General features: G+C 35.6%; 1 protein-coding gene across 12 annotated transcripts in view; it reads right to left on the reverse strand.

Moving 5' to 3' along the window:
• The window catches only part of MEIS2 (Meis homeobox 2), a 232,595-nt gene that overhangs the window by 201,297 nt on the left and 18,244 nt on the right, over window positions 1–13,054 (reverse strand). The gene's annotated exons all lie outside the window — the stretch shown is intronic.

A 13,054-nucleotide genomic window follows, 5' to 3' on the forward strand; every position in this document is an offset into this window, starting at 1 on the left:
AGATTTTAAGGTCTCCAACAGTTCAAAGTAGAGGCACCCTATTCATGTCATTGGGGTGGAGGGAGGGAGGTGAGGAAATAGTTTTAATAATACCAAGTACTAATTGACATGCTGATATACTGGATATTTTTTCTTTTAATTTAATAAATCTTGAATCTTTAAATATGGTAAACTGAATCTTGGGTCAGAGAATCTGGATTTGAATACAAATATTGCCACTTACTACCTGTGTGAAATTAGACTAATCATTTAACCTCTCCGGGTCTGTTTCCTCATCTGTAAGATAAGGGAGGTGATCTTTAAGATCCCTTCAATTCAAAAGCCGAGGTCCTGTGATTTTTAAAGTCCATATATTTAGAGCTGGAAGGGCCCTTAGAGATCAAGTAGTCTAATTCTGTCTTCTTCCAGATGAGGAAGTAGAAACCCAGAGACTTTGGGCAAGATTTGAATCCAGGTCTTCTGATTCCAAACTTGGTGCCCATCCCACTTTGAAATGCTGCCTTAGGGGACTGCTAGGTGGCACAGTGGATAGAGCACCAGCCCTGGATTCAGGAGTACCTGAGTTCAAATCTGACCTCAGACACTTGACACTTGCTAGCTGTGTGACCCTGGGCAAGTCATTTAACCCCAATTGCCTCACTTTAAAAAAAAATTAGGTGGTAATATTTACACCTCAGGAAAAAAAAAAACATGGACAGATTTCAGTCTGTGAACTTGGATGGTAAAAAACAACCCTATATCTTTATTTTCACTAGCCTCTAATTGAATTTTAAAATTTATTTCAATTATTTGAAAAACACTGTTCTGAGAAGGGGGTCCATAGGACCCATCATCCTGCCAAAGAAATCTATGACACACAAAAAGATTAAGAACCCCTAATTTACAATTTTACTTTTAAATTACCTGATGATAATAATGAATGCACTTAGCCTCTGACTATATTGGTTCTCCTTTGATGCCCCCTGATTCTGGTCCCACCATTTCTTAACCATAGAACACAGGCAAGTTGTTCCTCAACTATGAATGAAGGAAAAATGTCTCCAAGGCAAAGTCCCAGACCTGGTTATATGGTGATCAGTTTTGATACATTCTTGTAGTGGTGGTCTATAGACCAGTGAAATGAGAGCAAGTTAAGGCTCTGTAGTTCTTGTCCCTAGAAGATTTCCAGGTGGCCCTATTTCATCTCACAAGAATGGCCACTAAACTGTCAACCAAAGTGAAAGAAGTCATCTGCTTCTTCCTTCCTCTCTCATATATACCTGTGTAGGAATTACTTTTCCATGGCTTTGCAACAAAATTTACTGATCTCTATCTAAGCAAATACTTTTTTTGTTTTTTTAAGTGAGGCAATTGGGGTTAAGTGACTTGCCCAGGGTCACACAGCTAGTAAGTGTTAAGTGTCTGAGGCCGGATTTGAACTCAAGTACTCCTGACTCCAGGGCCCATGCTCTACTTCGCCACCTAACTGGCCCTCAGCAAATACTTTTTGAAGAAGATTCTTCCTCAATATAACCTGTAGTAAAATGTATTTAGCAATAACTGAAACTGGACTCTAGGTTGTAAACTTCTCAAAGGTACCATGTATATGTATATAAATATAGATACAGATAGAGATAGAGATGATAGCAGGGAGATATAAATATAGATAAGAGAGAAAGGGAGATATTCTAATATCTAATACAGTGCCAAATACCCAGGGGACAGTCAGTGTATACAATTTGGGAGTGCATACCCAAGAAGAGTTTCAATTAATAGGGCATTTTATGCAAGTATAGTCAGAGTATAGGAGACTTGGGATTTTATAGAGAATTACTTTTTTCTCTTCTACTTGGAAAATTATTCTTGTATGCCTTAACAACAAAAGTCATCTTCATAGAAATATGCACCAATATTTTTTTCCCATAGAAATTGAGATGCATGATTGACTTATAGTCTACAACATGGAATTTGGATGAAGCCCAAAGTTACTGCAAACAACTAGCAAGCTTGAGCAAACCACTAAGGAGAATGTCAGATATGAAGTGTGAGAACCACAGAGAGATTGGATACAAAGGTTAACCCCTGAGTAAGCTTGGCTCAACCAATAATATTTCTCAGTAACTTTGTTTATATATTGTAAACAAAATCCACTGTAAAGTATGAAAACACCTTTGTAATACTGTTCCAAGTAGAGTTAAGTGTTGTCTGAAACAGTATTTCACCCAATTCATGCTTTCTTAAAGATGATTAATTACTGTAAATATAGCTTAAATTTAGACAGCACCTTACACTTTTCCTAAAACAATACTGTGAGGTAAAAATTACATTTTTGCATCACAAAAATCAGTCACACTTATACACTGTCCCATCTCTTAAATATAATAATCCCTAGAATATTTAAAAATTTTTGAATGGGCTTTGACATTTGCTTTGCTTGCTAGTCATTAACTGTTACTTGTTGTGACTTATTTAACCTCTCTAGGACTCAGTTTCCTGATCTGTCAAATGAGGAGGTAGTGCTAGATGACTATTAAAGTCTCTTTCAATTTAATCAAACATCATTATGATGTGTCTTTTTTCATTCCTGTTGATTCAGTGTATTGCTGTATTATTAGCAAAATATTTATGGTTGCAAATATTTATAGAAATACTATAGAATTTAAATTTACAAAAAGTACCTATGTGTATAAGCCCCAGAGGCTACATAAATAGAAATAATAAACTACTATTTTGATTCAACTTTATTAAACACTGACATGATACTATCAATGCTTAAAAACTATCTGAAAATTATTCCGTTACTGGGTTTTATCAAGTGTTGAAAAGGTATAAATGTAGTGTCCGTAGTTCTTCTGGTTTGCAGAACTATTTGAGAAAATACAACATTGTTATAGTTTTAATGGGAATTTCTATTTATCCAATCTCTAGAAAATTCTAGTCTCTATGAAATGTATAGGAAATTGAGCTACCATAATCTTTACTTAAAAAAACACCCACTTTTAAAACATACAGTCTTTTCCAACTGTACTCTAGTCTCTTGGCAACTGAGGATTCAATGGAAGATCTGCCTTTGGCATTCGGTAGGAACATCTATTATTAAAAAAATCATAGATGTGGAAGGGACCTTGAGAGGTCATCCAATCCGGCCACCTGTCTTTAGGCAAGTCACCTCAAACATCTAAACTTAGAGAGATGAGGGTCTGTCTTTAAAGAATTCTCAAGGAACTTCCATTACCCCTTGTAGTACATAACATTTATTAACTTTTCCTCATAGACTCCACTGGGTATATAATACAATTTTTAGTATTTTATTCATTTTTTTGGAGTTGGCATTTATGAATGGAGATAGGTGAACCAATATTAGTAAATACATTTTATAAAACTTTTTTTGCATTCTCTTTGCTTCTTTAAAAAGCTTCAAATTTGAAAAGAAATGGATGCATCATTCTTATCATATAACGAAATATCTGTCATCTAGTATGATAAAAGAATAGAGGGGTTTTGTTGTTGTTGTTGTTGTTTTCTTTTTGTGGGACAATGGGGGTTAAGTGACTTGTCCAGGGTCACACAGCTAGTAAATGTTAAGTGTTTGAGTCGGGATTTGAACTCAGGTACTCCTGACTCCAGGGCCAGTGCTTTATCCACTGCACCAGCTAGCTGCCCCCAAGAATAGAGTTTCATTTAATCATTTATTCTGATCAATGCAGAAAACGTATGTATACCTTATATGCATTATGAATTTTCAAACAAGTGGAACACAATAAAATACAATTAACACTAAAACTGCCCTGAAAATGATTTAATCATTCTTTGATCATGCAAAAGACATTTCAAGATGTTGCAATCACATCTTGGGGTCATCATAATGGCTATCAATTATCATTATACTTAGCTGAAGAATGGGAAAGCCAAGTAAGAGAGATTTATAATTGCTTGAATAAGGGGTAACAGAGAGTTAACTGCATTAATAACATGCACCAGACCTTATATGTTGTAAACAGGGTAGTGTGATAATGTTAATCCTACCATGTTTAGTGACCTTAACCTGACTTGCCAGCCTTGACTTTCTTCAGACAACAAGGTCCAAAGCTATGGAATAATGGACCTCGCAGCCACTCTCTTACCAAAATGAAATAATAACATTGATATCTATGTCTATAACAAAAATACTGAAACACCAACATTATATGTTGTAACTAGCCTTGGAAATCTGAGAAAGAAAATGAATACTTAAAAAAAAAATGAAGTACACAAACACAAGAGAACCATAAGGCACAAGAATGCAAACATAGAATCCTAGAGCTGGAAGGGACATAGGAGATAATCTGGTCCAACTTTCATTTGACAGAGAAAGAACCTAAAATTCAATGAGAATAAGAAAATTGCTGATGATCCTATATAGCACCATAGAGGAGCAGAATCAGGAATGAACACACAGCCTCTGAGTCCAGTGGTTTGTTTACAGTTAAAGGACTATAGAATAAGGGTTTCTTTGTGTTGCTCATTATAAATATATATGTTTGAAAGTAAAATATGACTAACTGGAATACATGTATGGAAAATCACCCATAAAAAGTTTGATTCTATGCCTGCTACACAGAATCATTCATGGATTATCAGAAATGAAAGAGATCTTAGATATAATCTGATCCAAGGCCCAGGGAAGTCAAACAACTTACTCAAACTCACACATCTAACTAGTTCTTGAGCTAGGAATTGAACCCAGGTCTCTCTTGGATCCTGATCCAATTCACTTTCCACTATAACACTGTAATAGAAGATTTCAAATTGTTTTACCTAAATATACTGTCAAAGTCCATTTCCTAACTATGGAGTATGGGCCAAATGTATGCTTAGTTTATCATGTAAATAATTTAATACTTTAAGTGATTTATCTTATTAATTTCTCCATTAATTCATGTTTAAATTATTTTACACCAAACATATGTGTCACTACCAACCTTCTAAGCTACATACAAAATTTAAGAAGAAATATATTATAAACATATATATGTGCGTGTATACATATATTAGCTTCCATCATAAGTAATAGCATTGTCACAAAACTATTGCATAACCAAAAGATGTTTGAATCCCAAATGATTATATATTTTTGTTATATTGAAAGAAAGATTTTATACCATAAAGTTTCACTATTTAAATAGTCTCTTGAAGTTCCCTAAAAGGAAATCTGACCCCCAAAATAGATTCAATATATGTAAAGGTACACCTGCAGACTTTCTCAAGCTACTTTAGTTTTAAATCCATTAACCTACTTTAAAAAGAGAAAATAAAATTCTGTGCCCCTCTCACAATAAATCAATTTATTTCATCTGCCTAAAACTAGTCTTTATAACAAAACTCTGTGTAAAGAATTTACAATTTTGTAAAGTTGTAAGTCTAACTTTACAACTTAATCTCTAAGTAAAGAATAGTCTTGCCAAGAAAGTGGGGGTGGGGGAGAAGGAACATCTCCAGAGAGAGAAAAAAAATGATACGCTTTAAGTTTCATATTAGTTTTCTCTCATTATCATGGGAAGACTATTGCTTAACTAAAGAAAATTGGGTGGTAAATATGATAGGTGAAATGGACTTCCACATTAAATTATTTACATTATTGGTTGCTTTGATATAAACACAATTTTAAAGCAAAATCCAAAGCAAAAGTTTTCTAATATAGAGTTGAATAAAAATGGTTGTTATTCCACTTTTCAGCCCTAATGATCTGAATTCCTAGAAACTCTTGGTTGAAGACGGGAGGAGGAATTGAGAAGATAGGGTGAGGGGCAGGATGAAGAAGGGGTATTGATGGGAACTCATACCATAGGGTAACAGAACTATTGTTACCAGGCAAAGTAGAGATAATGAGGGGGGAAAACAGAACACGTGTATTACAATGTATAGTAACATAAATCTGTGTTTGATGCTCTAGAGGGCTTCAACAAGTACCGTACAGCCAAAAATCAATTGAAAAATCAGCATGATAAGAGAGCATGAGTTGCCCTATAATAGCCTTAAGACCCCCAAGGCTATGCAAGTCCCTTTCATCTGCCACACTGCACTGACTCAAGGGGAACCCCATTCCCCTCCCTGTGTAGTAGGGGTGCATCTGTATCTCATACCTATTGCTTTCCCCTTCTAGTCTAAGAGTAGCTGACAGGATTGGTGGTTTTTTTTCTTTGAAACATTTGAAATAGTGTTTTTGTCTTTTTTCCCCTTTATTCTTTCTCTATTCTTGACATTTCCCTTTAGATAAATCTACTGTGTAATATCAGTCTTAAAATATTTTCTCCAGTACTAAATGAAGGTCAACTCATTCTATGAATAACCATCAATAAGTAATATTTCTTTTATAGTTTGGGTGCATTTAACTTAGGTTATTAAGCTGTCCCTTGCTAAAACTCAGTTAAGGCTTTATGCAAAGTCCAGAATGCTAACAATTAATTATACTGTTGTAAAATAAATGTATGCATATATGTATTCCACTCACAGATTTAATCTCAATATTTCTTCAATCATTTCCTCATGATGTCTGGTTTCTATTGAATTTACACCACTATTTGGCATTTGGTACAACCCCCCAAAGATAAGATACATCTGTCCCCTATTCACAGATCTTGGCATTTTTACCTTAACTCAATCGTGAAGTGATTGGCTGGAAAAATTACCTTGCTTATTAAATGGATGTCTGCACAATAAAAAACGACTAATTCCCAACTTTTGAAATTGAAATAAAGCATAAAAAGGTCTGCCTCAATAGCAATCTATCAGGACTTAAGGAGGACATAGACCCTGATCTGTGTGAAGGAAGGAAGAGCTAATTGGGAGTTAGATTCCCTGTGATTATCAGCTTGTTTATGGGAAGGGAGTACTCTTCTGAATGGCCCTGTAAATTCATCCTTGATTATGGTATTAAAACTAGATCTCATTTCTACTCATATACCCAACCTCCTTAACCCTCCCCCACCCCCAAACCATTCTGTTTGGTTTTAAAGGGTTGTGTACTGTTTTCAAAGAATGACAGTTGTGGTTTTTTTCATGCTTTGATTTTCTCCAGTTTCAAGGAAAATTAATCAGTTGCACAAGCCAGTTGTCAGATCCCTCTTCCCTCATGGAAGAAAGCACACACGCGTGCGTGCGTGCACACACACATCTTCATTGTCTGCTATAAGAATAAATTTTAGTAATTCTTCCCCATGTCAATATGAACATTAGACTGACCCAATTAATATGAAATGCTTCTATGCTGCTGGGAACAGACAGTGCTACAGAAAGAACCATTCACACAACCTGTTCATGATTATGGGCCATAAGGACACAAAGATGGCATAGACATTTGTGGACCATCTGAATTCTTATACGGGGAATGGGAGGAGGGATTGGGTGGGGAGAGGAAGGATGCTAGCTGACTGTCGCGGGTCATGTTTTTTAATCCAGAGTATTGGACATGTAACACAGCAACAAGAGCTGATCATTTTGTTTAATCACCTTTTGGATCTTTGCCAGATGGTCTCTATTGAGAGTGCTGCAAACAGAGAGAGATGAACGGCATCTAACATGCCACTAGAGCTTTCCCGTAAACGTCTGAGAACTGAATCCAACAAGAATTTAGTCTCAGAGCAGAAAGGGATACATTTAAAAACTATGTGCATTAACTATACTTTTCCCCATAGAATCCTCACTTGGCATGAATAATTTACCCACTCTTATGCTAATGGGATCATGAAAGTATCCCTCTGTCTTTAGTGCAGCTATTCTCAGCTTTCAGTAATTACCCCACCCAGTGAAAATAACATGGCTTCTGCATTTGAACGGCCTACTAGTACCTGACAATTAGAAAGATCATGTCTGACAGGGGTAAGGTCCAGAAATGGACACAAGATCCCTAATAATCAAAGAAGAACACATGAATAGCAAAGATGGAAGTTGTGGAGGGGAGAAATGGAGGGAAGTTAAGAAAACATTTTAAAGGGGAAAAAAAATACTTGTCAACCTCTTTTTTTTTAAGCTCAGTATCAATGGAACACTTAAAGAAAAATCTACTCCTTTTCCCATTACCACCCCCTTAAAAGAAAATTTATTATCAAAGTACTTCTAAAGGACAAAAAATAAAATAAAATAAAACTGTAAAGAATGAACTGATGATTTTAAGGAGCACATCTGCTTTAAGCAAGTGGACTTGGTTACAAAATCAAATATAAGTGTCTTTCAATGTTTCAGAATTTAAAAAAAAAATGTTGGAAAGTCTATTGGCTCTTTGTTTAACTGGGAGGGGGGTAGTTAAACCCCACCAAAAAAAAAAAGCCTATTTCAAAGAACTCATCTTTGACCTCTGTCCACAAAACTCCATACTAGGTAGTTCACTGTGTAAAAATTATCAGGCTAAAACATCTGGGAAAGAAAGCTATGAAACAGCAGGGAACGTGGCTGGTTTATTGTTTATCTTTTGTTTATGAGGCAGTATTCAAGTTTAATTACTACTCTAAATTAAACTCTAACTGGCATCAGGAGACATCCCTTTACATGACTAAGTTTAAAAAAAAACCCAGAGATTCCATCACTAGATTTTTCAACTAAGTTAATGAAAACAGAAAAAAATTAGTCAAAAATTAGCAATAGCTCCAGAAAGCATTTAGAGATCTGCTTTTTCTTAGAGCATTCAATTATCAGTATTTTATTTTGATTTCTAACAACTATGACTATAATTTTCCCAGAGGACAACAAGAAAATATTTGGTGGTCTGTCCAGAGGAGAAAGACAGACTAATATATTTTATGTGAAGAAAGGTATTGGGTTGAGGTGGAGGATGGAATAAAGAGCAAATATCAGTAGTCCATATCCCAGAAGTTTTTGCACTATTGTTCACTTATTTTCTTGGTGAATCATTTTGGTGCAAATAGGGAGAGGTAGAAAAAATATAATTTACTCTATCATTACAGTTAGTGACCAGCTTTGGATGAACTTAGCTGTAGGAAAAATAAAAGTTAAAAGCAACTAGCAAAAGATTATGCCAGATGGCATCTGTCATATTGTATTTAGGGTTATTTTAAAGAGATTCCTACCACTATGAAAACATTCCATTGACAGAGTTTTCCTAAGATGAATAAGAAATCCCACTAGAACATATTCAGGGCACATAGTAAGTGTTTTTTTAATAACCAGTATGTTTTCAGAGGGAAAAAATTCTTTTTTAATCCATAGAACTTGAGTTGAAAGGGCTAAGTTACATTTTAGAATATTTTAGAAACTCACCCATCTCTCAGTCTTAAATTCCATAAAGTGAGGAGTCTTTGAAGATTTCAACAATATAATAACAAGAAAATTGTATAATAAATAAATATATAAAAGATTTACTACAAATTTCTTGCCTCATTGACTGGATGATAGATGCATCCATAAATGGTTGGAGTGGGGTGACAATTGGTGGTGGGGGGAGGGATGTGCTGGCTCATATAATACTGTATACTGAAAGAAAAGGGATGGGTGGGTGCTTAAATGTTAATGTATTGAGGCTAAACTGGATCTGGCAACAGTATGGTTAATGTGCGTGTGGCGTGCAGTGTGAGCTCAGCAGTTACTGGGCCAACTGTCTCGGTATTTCTGGGAATCCTGCCTATTCACAGTGCAGGGATTGTTCAATTGCTGCAAAATGTACAAAATGAATTTTACAAAAATGAATTGTAAGGAAGGCCCCATTACAACGATTTTACAGCAAAGATGTCAACATCAATTTTTCTTTCATGCATAGCTAATGATTAAAACAGCATATTCCATTTGCCTAAGACAATTTATTTCATATTGGCACATCAAAATATTGAAATACAAAGTTATCTTTACTCTACCCTTTTTATTCATTGCTGCTGAACCCACACCATTGTTCAAACCAGGAAAAATAAAACAAACTTGGCACAAAATACTTAAAACAAAGGCTCATCAATATTCTCCAATTTGTCAACATCTCAATTACAGCAGTGGAAAAAATGTAAATTTCATGTGCTCTAAACACTGAGGGGTCTATTCTCCTGCCAATTCACATGCATAACTCCCATCAACGTTAATGGGAGTTACACATACACATCAATAATAATAATAATACTTTGTACATATATCGTGCCTTTCATCCAAGTCTCTCATAGTACTCTGTGAACAAGGGGCCTACTTCAAAGTCCTTGCTCAGTCAAAACAACCAATGATATATAAAGGAGCTGATGCTGAAATAGAGTCCCCAAGTATTAACAACACAATTTTACTGTTAGGGAACCAGAGACAAAGAGGAAAAGTGACTTTTCAGGGCCTAGAAAATGTGATCAGAAGCCCAGTTCTATCAAGCTTTTCAGAGCTAGATTTCCTTCTCCATTCTAAGTAGCTAATAAGACAAATTGCCTTCCTAAACCTTCTTTAAGCAAGACAAGTCACTATACTTGGAAAGTCTGGTTCATAATCCACACGGTTTGCTGTTAGGAATGGGGTAATTCTTAAAATGATGTACTTCCAGTGAGACTTTACATGCTATAAAGTTTCTTCTTTTTTTCCTGTTTTGAAAATGTGAGCTTTTTTCCTTTCGGTTTGTTGTAAGAGCATGGAGTCTGGGGGGTTGGGTGGGGGCGGGGAAAGATGACCTTTCACCTGTGTAACCATAGCTCTTTCACTATCAGGTCATAAAATGAGGTATTTTGAGGTTACAAATGAGAGATATACATTCAATCAATATAGTAAAAATATTCAAAAGAATAATACAGCAACATAAATGCATGTATTGTTTTATAACATATGGCTATTAAAGTTTAATTTAAAATGTGTATGAAAACATTGTATTTAGTACAATTCATTCCTATTTTTCCTGTTTATCATAATTTGTTTTGAAACTGAATCATTTTGCAGATTCCCATATGCCTGTTGTGCTAATAAATTTTGAATAACCAAGAAAATTATTTTCTGGACTACAAAGTAGGCTTGCAAAGTCATACACTAGAATGTTTAATACAGAGGGTCAAAAGCTTCCAACCTAAGTTTTGCATTATGCATCAACTCTAAGATTTAACCTAGGATAAACGCATGTGATTTCAGTCAATATCTCTGTTGACTTTGCCCTGAAGCAGATAATTAATCTTTCCCACAGAAAGCTACCTTGGACAATTCCAGGGGCCAAAATAGCAAACTATTATAAAGACCACTATTTCAGACATTTCCACTATAACGTATAATCAAGTATGGTCTACATACACACACACACACACACACACACACACACATTCCAGCGAAACAAAACAAAGAAACTACTCTGCTTTAAAAAAAAAATCTAAATGACATTCTTTACTGAGGCTACTTTCTGAGGTCCAACAGCACTACCAAATGTGGAACAATTAATGTCGTCAGTAAGCCAGGTACAAAATTCCCCATGTCAAACTAGACTGTTTTCTAATGGTGACACTGTTTCTTTAAACTGTAGTATATTAAAGATTATTGATGCCCTAGTTCTTATGCATATAAGCTACCATATCCATTTTTAATCCTACCAAGATATGATTAAAAGGAACAAAATCCTACAGGAATCAAATCCATCAACATTGAATAAGTTGGTACCGCAACCCAAGGCTCCTAGATTTTCTTTCTCCAGAACATGGTTGAATGTGTTAGCCCCAAATAAGGGAAACATTCACCTAAGACATATTCAAGTCTTTTATTTTTCCTGCCAAAAAATAAATGGTTGGAATGATAAAGTTATATACCTTAGGGGTTTACACAAGTATTCTCTGCCCCAAACCCTAGGGTCTTCTCTCTCTCTCCTCCCCTTGTCTCAGCCCCCTTCCTGCTATCTCCTTTGCTATAATTCAACTAACCCAACAGAACCAGTCAGTTTTAAATTTCAGTTGGGACCTTGGTGACCTGTTAATGAATCTACAGAGAGGAGAAAAACTCACAGTGTTGAGTTATGCCTGGTGTTGCTAGCTGACTTGGAGTCAGAAATGCTTGAAGCGTTAACGTAATTGCAAGAATGTGAAAAATGAAGCGCTGGGCTCCTGAGCAAAGCGAAAGGTCAAAGCAAGCCGCACACAAAACAAGTCTCTGGAAGATGGCCTCATTAGACCATTAAATCAGCTTCTCCTTTTTCCCTCTTTTGTAGAATGTTTAGGGTGTTGTATTTAATTAATAGATACATTTAACCCTTTCTGGCTCTGCAATAGTTTTTATTTTAGGATGGGAGGGCAAAGGAGAAGAGGATAACAATAAAATGGAACTTATTTAAAAGTGCATTGCTCTGCCCACGTGGCTCTGACTCCTAATCAAGTTGGTAAGTGCTTGGTGGCAGATAGTCAGTTAGACTTATGGATCAATACACCATATAGTTTAGTTTTCCCCCAAACACACTACAAACAATGTGGACACCGTCTACTAAAAACATTAATATGTTCCACAATTTACTACCTAAGACATTCTTCTCTATTTCAGATCTAGACTACTTAAAAGTCTATTTAAATTTTGATTATCTTTGAATCCATTTACAAGTTAATAGCTCTTGGAAAGGAGACTTGTCCAACCACTAGCATTCTCCTAGAACAACAGTGGTCCAAAGGCATACTCCAGAGCATGAAGAAGTGAAGGAATCCCTTCATACCCCCCACTTATACTGGCACACACAGGAGATGACAGCTCAAGCTATTAACCTGTCCTCTATTCAGAAGCCTATCTAATGCTTAAATATTGGGGCTATAAACATAGTCATAATAGAAATGAAATAGACCTAGAAGATCAGATACCATCCAGTGTAAAATATTTAAAAGTAAAATCTATACACTCTCCTGGCCCACATTCAATAATGCATCTTTCCTTAAATTACCATTTTACCCATGGAAGAGTCATTTCTACCAAGAGATAGTTGCTCTGTGTCTAGTTGGTGAATTTGCAACAGTTATATCTATTCTAAATCAGACTGTCATTCTCCCTCACCACTGGTTGCCTTGGCTTTTAGGGTTTAGAGCTACAGTCATCATCCCAACCATTTAGGGTTACCGAAATGTAAATTGAGACATAATTTGCAGGAATTTCTAAATTAAACCCCTACATACTGGATTCC

Source organism: Dromiciops gliroides, chromosome 2, assembly GCF_019393635.1.
Source record: "Dromiciops gliroides isolate mDroGli1 chromosome 2, mDroGli1.pri, whole genome shotgun sequence".
NCBI lineage: Eukaryota > Metazoa > Chordata > Mammalia > Microbiotheria > Microbiotheriidae > Dromiciops > Dromiciops gliroides.